The sequence below is a fragment of the Leptinotarsa decemlineata genome, unplaced genomic scaffold (assembly GCF_025532065.1).
Source record: "Leptinotarsa decemlineata unplaced genomic scaffold, Ldec_3_MD MMD2_tig00004307_RagTag_RagTag, whole genome shotgun sequence".
Taxonomy (NCBI): domain Eukaryota; kingdom Metazoa; phylum Arthropoda; class Insecta; order Coleoptera; family Chrysomelidae; genus Leptinotarsa; species Leptinotarsa decemlineata.
The window spans coordinates 2,781,553-2,792,355 of NW_027412606.1; the positions used below are offsets into that span (position 1 = coordinate 2,781,553).

Below are 10,803 nucleotides of genomic sequence, written 5' to 3' on the forward strand. Positions count from 1 at the left end.
TGAAATACAGCAACCGCAATCCCCTTGTTGTCAAGTGATTGCGAGATTTTCTCTATGAGGTCGTTCAATACTAAATCTGTCAATTTGCCGCTTTGATAGGCATAGTGATGGTTATTCAGGGGGGATGCATATAATGCCACCCTCCTGATGTGTCCGTCTAGTATCCTCTAAAGTCCTTCCAACAGGAAGGATGTAAGAGTGATTGGTCGTACCGATCTAGGGTGTGGATCTTTCTGACCCACTTCAGGTATATATATATATATATATATATATATATATATATATATATATATATATATATATATATATATATATATATATATATATATACCAAACTTGCTGCCAACCAACCGGATGGTATATAGTTCCACGCTAGACTAGCTCTATAAAATTTTATGAGAATAGGTTAAATTATTTCCAGTCCATTTTGAAGAATAGCTGGAAATGAACCATCATCTCCAGGAGATTTGAAGGGCTGAAATGACGTGATAGCCCTTTCAATTGCCGGTGCTGTGATAACCTTCTTGACGACCTCCCAATCGCTCTTTTTTGGGCGTTCAGTGCCCTAGAAGATGGGAAGTCTGTTGTTATCAAGAGTCAGATTTCCAGGAAAGTGGTTTTCAATCAAAAGCTCTAACGTTTCTTTACTAGAGGTCGTAAATGTTCCATCGGGTCATTTAAGCGACCCAATTTCAGCAGTCAGCTCTATATAGAGAATCTTGTGAATTCTTGTGCTACGAGGTAAATCAGAGATACTCTCACAAAAATTCCTTCAAGACTCCCGTTTCGCCGTTCTTGGAATACAGACTGGATATGGAAAAGTGTTTTTCGTGCAATCCACTGTTCATATTAATGTATTTTTTTGAGAGTATATTTCTTTAGTATAATTCAAAGTTTATATTTTTATTCATAAAACAATGATAAAAATAAAAAAAAACAACAATGAAAATTAATTGGCGCTCCGGGGCGACTTCATTGATTCCAGTGGCGCATTTGCTTTTTTAGCTGCAGGAAAACCCGGAAAAACCTGCAGCACCACATCATCTGAAGATCTTGATCCAACAATGTCCTCTCTCTTATAAAACGAAATGTAGGGTGTCTCCAATAAATTCAATGCATCACCAGAACACTTCGTGACACGACTATCGTCAAACTTAAACCAGTCCGTTTCTTCTTTGACCAAGGCGTAATAATGACCACATTCAACGCCAGAACCACAGTGAACAATGACTGCATGAATATTATAATAGTGGTCTGCTAGGTTGAAATGTTCATCTATTTCGAACCTTCCAAAGAGTTTCTTGCTTCCGTTAGAGGTTGATTCTTGTTTAAAAATCATCAGTGTTATTATTAGATTGACTGGAGCCTCAGCTATACTTGTTTCCTTATAACAGTCAGTTAGTTTGGCGCATGTTTGACAATACAGTTTATATGAAAGTAGCTATTTGGAAAGGGCTTTTTCTTCCAGTTTGTATCTGAAAGTTGCGTCTTTGCATGATCAACACATCTTTGTAAGGAGTTACTTTTTTTTAAATTGATTGCTTTCTTCCTTTTTTTGGAAGATCTCCACATTTTTTTCTATCAAGATGGAGCGGTAGAAAGTGAATAATTTTTTTTTTGAAAAATTAACCTTTCCTAAAAATTAAACCCCTTCAATTGAAACGAGATTCTTTTGGCTGGGATTTATTCAAAGCTGATGAAACAAGAGTCTCACGGCGAAACAAAGGATGTCTAACAGTAAGGATGATACTCTTCTATGAAAGTGAGGTTTCACCTCCTTTATTCAATATATCGTGTAGAAATCCTGTGAATGATATCTGATTCAATTCCGTAACGAATGTTTGGAATACAGACTAAGTAGAGACAAGTGTTTTTGAATAATTCGGTGTTCATATAAATAATTTGTTTCGAAGTATTTTTCTTTCGTGTAATTCAATGTTTATATGAAAGTAGCTGTTTCGAGAAAGCTGTTTCTACCAATTTGTGTCTGATAGTTACTTCTTTGCATGATATACACAATTTTCTATGGAGTCAATTTTTGAAATTGATTGGTCTCTTCCTTTTTTTCGAGATTCCGACATTTTTTTGTGTAAATATGGAAAAGTAGAAAGCCAAAAACTTTTTTTCTCAAAAAATAAATCGTTATTAACAGTGAATCTGCTGAAATGTTCTGCATTTTGACTATCAGAAAAGTTAGATCAATAAAAAAACTAACCCATATATACATCGTGAGAAAATAACAAAAAGAAAGATAACACAGGAAATTAAATGAAATGAAACAAGAATTTTCACTACTTTAAAATGCCAAACAGGTTGACAGGTTTCCAGAGTGTTTCTACTAACGAATAAAGTTATAAATGGGAAAAAAATATTGATGATATTTGTGCGAGACTGCATCATTTGATCTCATTCAATATCATAAAAACAAGCCCATGATTCAGTTTCGTAGATTATAAAAACGGCTGATGTCGTTATAGGTAACTTAAACTCATATCTCACTCCTCACGAAATGAAAGTTATGAATCAACTTTTCAAACATATTTCTCTCAAAATCTGTGCGATGACATTCATTAGTAAAATTTCGATGATAAGTAGAGTTGAATTCCAACATAATAAATCCAGCATATGACTATTATGTCACTGACCCAGGAACATACAGTTATCTCAGCAAAAAGTAAATATCACGGTAGACATTTCGAATTCTAGACATATGAACTGGAAATAAGATTTATGAAAACAACATATATTTACATAATGTGGTTAAGAATGAGCAACGGTATTTCTTTGTTGACCCATAACGATGTCCATGGTCTTCTTCTACCCACACAGCACTAGATATTCATGGAATATTCCCTGTATATCATATAACGAACGTATATATTCCAAATATTCATAGAATATTCTTGGAATATATACATGCCTTTAGAATATTCATAGAATATGCTTGAATGAATATGGCAGGATTATTCCCGAAAGAATGTGCATAGAATGTCTATAAATGGATTATTCTCCCTTGAATATTCTAAGAATATTGTCGATCGAATATACCATATGGTATATTCTTAGAATATATCCCCACGGTATATTTTGGAATATTCTATACAATGGAATTTTGAATTATCTTATAATAACGTATTCAAATAATTCAATATCATTGAAAACACAAATATTTGAAGACATTAATCGAATGCATAACCTAATGTATATAACCCTGATAGTGTTAGCCAGTTTTTGAACTCAACGCGAAGATTCTGGATGAATTACTCCAACAGCAACTGTTGGAAACGACATAAAAATTTGAATGGGCCAATAAATGAACCAATTGCATCAATAAATTGGTTAATTCTCATCCTATTTGTCTTTTTGTATTTGAAATTATTCAATTACAAAGCGAAAAATCCTGGAAACAGAGAAATGGGGAAGTGAATAATTGGAGTAAACGTTTCTCATTGGTCAATTGAAGTGTAGCGCGAGACAGTCGAATAAGCTCTGTGAAAGCGGCTGTCCCTTAATGCATGGTACATTTGCGTTTGCGTTAAATTCGACATTTGATTCAACATGGCGGTTGACGTGGCAGGTTCGCGTGTGTAATGCATGGTGTGTTGGTGTTATTATCAAAGTATAATTCTGTCACGTTCAGTGTACCATTTATAATGTGGGGTTGTCCAATTTGCAGTACAGCGAATAGTTTGATTTTGGATCTTCAAACAGGAGAGTTGCATCTATTCAGTCTTCAAGAAAAGTAAGTGAAATGCAATAGTATCGATAGAAGTCAGGGTGATTAACCTACTATACCTCATTTTAGGTTCGAGGAGAGTTGGTGTGTGGGATTTGTTGGTTTGACTAAGTACATGTTTGAACTAGAGTGATTTCAGTTGTGTATCATCAATAGAGAAAAGTAAGTGAATGACACATTCTTTTGTATCATTTGTTTTCATAATTTTCATCACTCGTTTTCAAGATAGTATCAATTTGCCCAAAAGGAAACAGAGTGGTACCTGGTACAGGCAGGTGCGCCAAGGAACTGAAAACGTAATGATTACTTTTCAACAAGACAATGCAAGTTGCTCTCCAAGTCATAAAATGTTGTAAATGTTCATGAGTAACCTATGCGAAAAATATCTATTTGATTTTTATTCCAGTTTTATTGTGCCACTTTCAAATAGTGATAATGAACGTTAATGTACATTTTGTTCCAGGCATTACTATTGAAACACTGGCTGATGCATTGTTGGACAAATATAAGGAAAACTGTTCTGGTGAGCAAAGTTTGAATAACTTTAAGTAAGTTAAATTCATTGAAGAACCACTCACTTTGAATACTTCATTTGTGGGTTTATTTTTCTAAGTGAGAAACCTAACCTAACCTATTTCTTGATGTAATACACTTTTTCTTTTTCAATGAAATGATATATTTATTATTTTTTAATTAGTGCTGATGAATTCACAGAGTTGTTATTTTAGTATATTTTTTAGTATACATTTGTTTGAGAGTAGGAACATCCTAATTTGAATACATTTCTAATATTTGTAATATGACAGTATTCAGGAATATTTTATTCAGTGAATAAATATTTTGAATTAGATTTTTTATTTTTAATATTGGTTGAAACGTCAAATATTTCAGTGTATATTGTTTTTAAAATATATTTGTTTATGAATATTATGTGTTTTATTCCTTGTGTGAATCTTGTATCAAAATGCAATATATACATGCCTAATAGCGGTTACTCGTCACATTCTTGGAATATTCCAAATATTCCTAGAATATTCATAAAATATATTCAAAGAATATTCTATGGTGTTTCTCTATTGTATATTCCTATAATAAACTAAGAATATCCTGAATATTTTATGAATATTCCTCGGGTTCTATTCCTGGAATATTCTTAATAGAATATACCTTAGATATTCTAAGAATATTATAAGATATTCCAAGAATATTCCCAAGGAATATTCTTAAAATATATCAAAGGTTCGCCAGGAGCACTTTCAGGGAATATTCTCCAGAAGATATATATATCCATGGCATATTCATAGCATAATACAATATCCTTAAATGTATATTCATGAAATATACCTGGAATATCTATTGCTATGTGGGTAGTGCTAGTTGATATTATAATGATTTCGACTGACCATTGTATTAACTGATAACTCGAGATATTAAAAGAAGTGTGTAATTTTTTCGATCACTGTAAACGTGACCAAGAATTTCAGACATAGATTTGTTGAATAAATGCTCGGTAATCAGCTCCACACAAAATGGTGATAACATTCATGGCGGATTGATTCAGAAGTCCAGAATTTTACGCGTTTCAAATATATTATTTCACCCACTGTATAATATTTTTTAGAGAAAATCCATATTTTCGAATCCTTCGTGAATGGGGATTTTTTATTGAAAGTTTTCATTTTAGTGTACTTCACAAGACTCGAATATTTTTTCAGGCAATATTAGGAAGGAAAAAAGCTATGAAAAGTTCAAAAATCTTGTTGAAAATGCCCCTTGCAACCAAAGCGTACTACAATCATCTCAAATATTACAATAAAACTTTGCTGTGATTTAATATATGTGTTTATTTTTGAATTGAAGGAGTTATATTTTTTAGGAGTGATTAATTTTTGGGAAAGAAAGTTTTTGGCTTTCTATTACTCCATCTTGATAAAAAAAAAGAAGGATAAGGGAGTCTTCCAAAGAAAGGAAGGAAGTAACTCTATACATGGATGTGTAGATCATGCAAAGAAGTAACTTTCAGACACAAACTGAAAGTAAGTCCTCCTAAAACAGCTACTTTCATATAAACATTGAATTATACGAAAGAAAAAATTCTTTCGAAACAAATACTTTTATATGAATACTGAATTATACAGAAGATACTTTTCTCTACTCAGTTCGTATTTCAAACATTTGTTGTGGAATAAGAATCAGATATCATTCACATGAGTTCTACTTTGAATGAATGGTAATAAATTGTACTCACATAGAACACTGTCACCCTCACTGTTATACACCGATGTTTCGCCTTAAGATACTTGCCCTAAGGCTCTTCAGTACCAAATTGGATAACATTATAGAAAATACACACACTTCATTCATGAATTACGATTTTTAATGTCACGGAATGAGCTTGATCTGCTTATGTCATCGATGACATCGTAATGACATTCATTCACCTATTTGATTTAATCCCAGCCAAGAGGAATCTCATTTGAATTGAAGGGGTTATATTTTTTAGGAGTGATTAATTTTTGGGAAAGAAAGTATAGAGTTACTTCCTTCCTTTCTTTGGAAGACTCCCTTATCCTTCTTTTTTATATCAAGATGTTTATTTTTGTTGTTTATATTGACATTGGTGTTCAAATTGTGTATATTCGTTCTTATCAGTTTTTGAAAGGATCTATACAAACTATTTTGTCTACAAACTTTGTTAATTTTATTTTTCATTGTTATATTTCATCTATCAGATATGTGAACTTAGTTTTGCTCAAATTGTGTTTTTGGGTATTTGTGTTTTTTAATTGTTTATTTTCTTTTATTCATTGAAGTGCGATACACACCAGATTTTTCAACAAGCTTTGTTGATAAGATTGTATTTTCCTGGACAATAAAGTATATGTCTTCCAATAAATCAGCTTGTTTATAATAGGTGATATATATTCAATAAAAATCCATACTTTCTCCAAATAGAAAATTATATTTACTTCAGCGTAGCTAATAAGAATCACATGTAGTGAAATTTTGTTGGACAGAAATACAAAACCCCACTTCGTATATTTCAATTCATAATTACTTCGTGTCAGATATTAGAGTTCTCAGGAGACTCATATTTTTTTTTTAAGAATGAAAAATTTGATCCAAGAGTGTTAACTTTTGAATTTCTGTATACTTCTCTTGACCTGAAACCGAGCATGAAACCATAACTGAAAATGTTTGTCCCTGAAAATCGTCATGTAGGCAGATAACATATACCTTGAAGTCAAAATTACAATTACGAATTTTTCCTTACTATAAAAATTCTAGTAGAATAATGGATAGTTTCGAGTTATTGGTGAATGTTTTCATTTTCGTTTTTGAAATAACCGTAAAATTATTCAAATTTTGCAATTCAAATGTTGAAGTCATAAATCTTTTTTTATATTTCGCTTCAAATGGCGTTTCATTTAATGAATTATCAAATGGAAATCAAACAGCAGGACATGTTATTGAAGACGTGAATTTTGATCGATATCAATATCAGTTTATGTTCAGTGAAAATCTCACAAGAAAGTGTTTCTTGAATATATAATATAACTTGACAATACACATATTGTCACAAAATTGCAAAATAAATATTTTTTCAGATGATTCTTTTCAAAAATTCGTCAACAATTGTGACATGAAACGGTGAAATAAAGACCCAGCAAATAACACTTAGTGATGAGAAGTTAGTCTCAGATTAATATACCCCCAGGCCAAACAACAGCAAATCAAAAATAACTTTAACATATTTTGGTGAAAGAACAGAGGCGATTGCGGGTTTCTCAGAAACAGCAATGTAGAAGTAGCATTCAGACCACATGCCAGGTTATCGAATTTCCTTTTTAATGACAAAGATAAAGTGGAGTTCATTAGTGTCCGGAGTGTAATAGTGTTTATGTGGGACAATGTGTTCGAAATTTCTCAAAACGGTTTGCTGAACATGAAAGGTCCTCCAGACTAGGTACAGATTCAAAATACTTTCAGGAATATTCGATACATAATTACTCAATTCGATACACAATAATACAATTAGTTTAGTAGAATTTCATTTGAACTACGAGATTATAGGATGAGGAGGAGTCTATAAAAGTTATCTCAAACATCTTGAAGTGGCACAAAAACGTTCTGAGACAATCACTTTGTATTAGCATAACTACAACACAGTTCTTGAATGAAAATGAACTCCAGAAACCATCTCATGCTTATACAATGATGCGAATTGATAACTTTTCAATAACCTTCGCATACAAATCAATTGGTCAGAACTGTTACAGAGTCCTAGCCCCAAAGGCATTTGAAATGCTTCCTAAAGAATTGAAAAATGAGACTTCCAAATTCAGATTCAAGAAAAGAATAAAACTCTTCACGAAACAATCTGATCCGTGTTAGGAATCACACGTTAAAAGATAAGACCTCGTTAATCCTTAGCTGGCACAAGTTTCGACTTCTGAGGCTTATCGTTAGTAGGAGTGCGACAGCTGGTTAATGGAAAAACAGATTTTAAACAGAAACAGATATGAGACTCGTGCACTAATTGAAAACTGCAAAAGTAAAATAAATTAATTGAAAATAAAATGAAATAGAAACACAATTTCATTGACTACTATATTGATTGTTCACTATAATTTACTATGATGGAAAACTCACATTTTCAATACATACTGATACTATTCTTACATGTACACATTTATTTAATCGTAATAATGTCATAAATTCATTTATATTCGTTCTTCATCCTTGACCAGCCATATTGTATATATAAGCTCTGATATTATCAACTTCAAATATGCTTCTAACACCATCAATAATTACCAAGTGATCTACCACTCCTAGAATGTATATATATTTTTCAATTGGAATTTTAATAGTAAATTGTTATATTGTAACTTATACATGTATATACATTCTACATATAAATTGATTTTAGATTTTTTTTTGAATTTTGACCTCTGATATTACTCTGAATATTTATATTGTTATATTACTTTATATTAGCCTCATATATGTATGTATATCCACACACAAGCAGTACTACTTCCGTGGTATTACTAAATTCACAATCTGTACCCTTATATTGCTGTGAATAATTTATTTTTTCTTTTTTTTTTCACCGTAGTGTGCCAGGTCAGCCCCTATCCCCCGAAACCCCGATACATTCTGGAAGGCGCGCCAGTATTATCAACCAACGACAATTCCCCACACCGTGGGGTAAGTGATCATTGGGATCCGAGAATCATGTGCCCTGAGCAAGCGCAGTGAGCCAAGAATGACAGTCTTCTGTGCGGCTAAGATTTCTGCCTTAGTGCGGCAAGCCGGTATGATTTTAAGATTTGAGAGTAGAAAGGGTATCATTTCACCAAGGACTCCAATAATCAAAACAACCATCTTGACAGAGTGATCTGGATAGAGTCTGCGGAGTTCGAAAAGAAAATCTCGATATTTTATCCGTTTTTCCCCCTCTTTTTCAATGATATTCGTCTCGCCAGGAGCTGAAAACTACATGACAAATATTGTCTTGCTCTGGTGGTCGAGAAGGGCTACATCAGGCTTATTAGCTTGTATGAGCCTGAGGGTGGAAACGAATAGTTCCAAAAAATTCGGCACTTCTCGTGCTCCACAACGGATTCAATATCCTCCGGAGCATAGGGCAACACCGGGGTCTCGTCAATACCGTAAGAGTGCCGTAGATGGTAATATAGCACTCTTAGGGTCGCGTTAAATCAATGGATATAGGCCGAGACCACATATGCTGGACATGCTGGACATTATTATCAACATTGTAGGGTTTTTGCTACAACTATTCAGTTCAGAAACATTTTATTTCTTCATTGATTTCATTTTGTATTTTAAATTTTTGTTAGGAAATTAACTTTTCATAACTCTATTATCGAGTAGTCGTCCAAAATATCCATCTGCTTTGAGTTTTAATGTTGATTCTTTTATTTCAATTTTTACTTATCATTTTCGTATTTTATCATGACATATCAGTGAAATGTTCTCTTCTCTTGAAACGAAAGTTTATTTACGAAAAACTGATTAATATTCAGAACGACACCACTTAGGATGTTTCGAGTAGATACTCATCGTTAACACTCTTATGGATTGAGACAAGTAACATGGCCCTAAGTAGTTGACAGGCAAGTCAGTCTGTTCTGGGGTTGCGGCCGGGAACTATTTCTTATTCTCGGGTTTCCGCCGAGAACTAAACTTGCTCCAGAGTCTCTTCGCTAATCGAAAAGACTTAGCGTTAGTTCCTTGAGGTTACCCTGTAATTTTATTTTTCGTGTTTTGTGTCGTTGTATCTTGTTGTTGAAAAAAAATATTATTGATAAACGCTGTGTTCGGCTGAATAATAATTATGATTCATTTTCAGTTTATTGTGATCATTTGAAAATGTCATTATAGGATATACGTACTTTGAAAGTAATTTCGAAATTGCAATTTCCGATTCGATTATCAGTTTATGACACTTTGATTCATAGACTACGTAAAAAATTATGTTGACTACAAAAAAAAAAGTCAGTTCACTTGTCACGACATGAAAGTTCAATTAAACTATCAAAAACATGTAATGACATTGATCACATTTTTCACAACTTCTCAGTGTTTTCAAATAAATGATGAAAACTAAAAATGGAAGCTCAAAAATACTCACCAGCAAAGTCCTCACAATTGATATGCTCCAATTGATCCTCACACAACAAAATCAACAATTAGTCACTGATAACAATGACAGCGCTAATAACAAACACCGTAAACAAATCGCACGTGAATCGGCGGAACACAAGATCAATCGCGGTGCGATCCGTAACCAACAAACATTGCCGGAATACTTGAAGGAAATGCACCGCCGTCTTCGATAGCTAGGCTAGATCATGTACGGCGTTGTCAGGTCTAGGAAAATTTCGCCTGAGCATACTCAATCGTTCAATTGTTATAGACGGCCACAGGTTTACACACGCATCATCCATTTGTGCATCCGAAATAAGCCGTCAAAGTAATTAGAAGGTACGACGTGGTTAGTGCTCCCAACATCCTAAGTATTACTTTGAATATTGAAA

General features: G+C 33.1%; 1 protein-coding gene across 1 annotated transcript in view; it reads right to left on the reverse strand.

The window, feature by feature from the left end:
• LOC111508969 (calpain-9) overlaps window positions 1-10,573 on the reverse strand; it is a 204,306-nt gene extending 193,733 nt beyond the window's left edge. The window contains exon 1 of the mRNA XM_074178763.1: window positions 10,398-10,573. The gene's annotated coding sequence lies outside the window, so the exon portion shown is untranslated. The remainder of the gene's footprint in view (window positions 1-10,397) is intronic.
• Window positions 10,574-10,803: the final 230 nt, after the last annotated feature.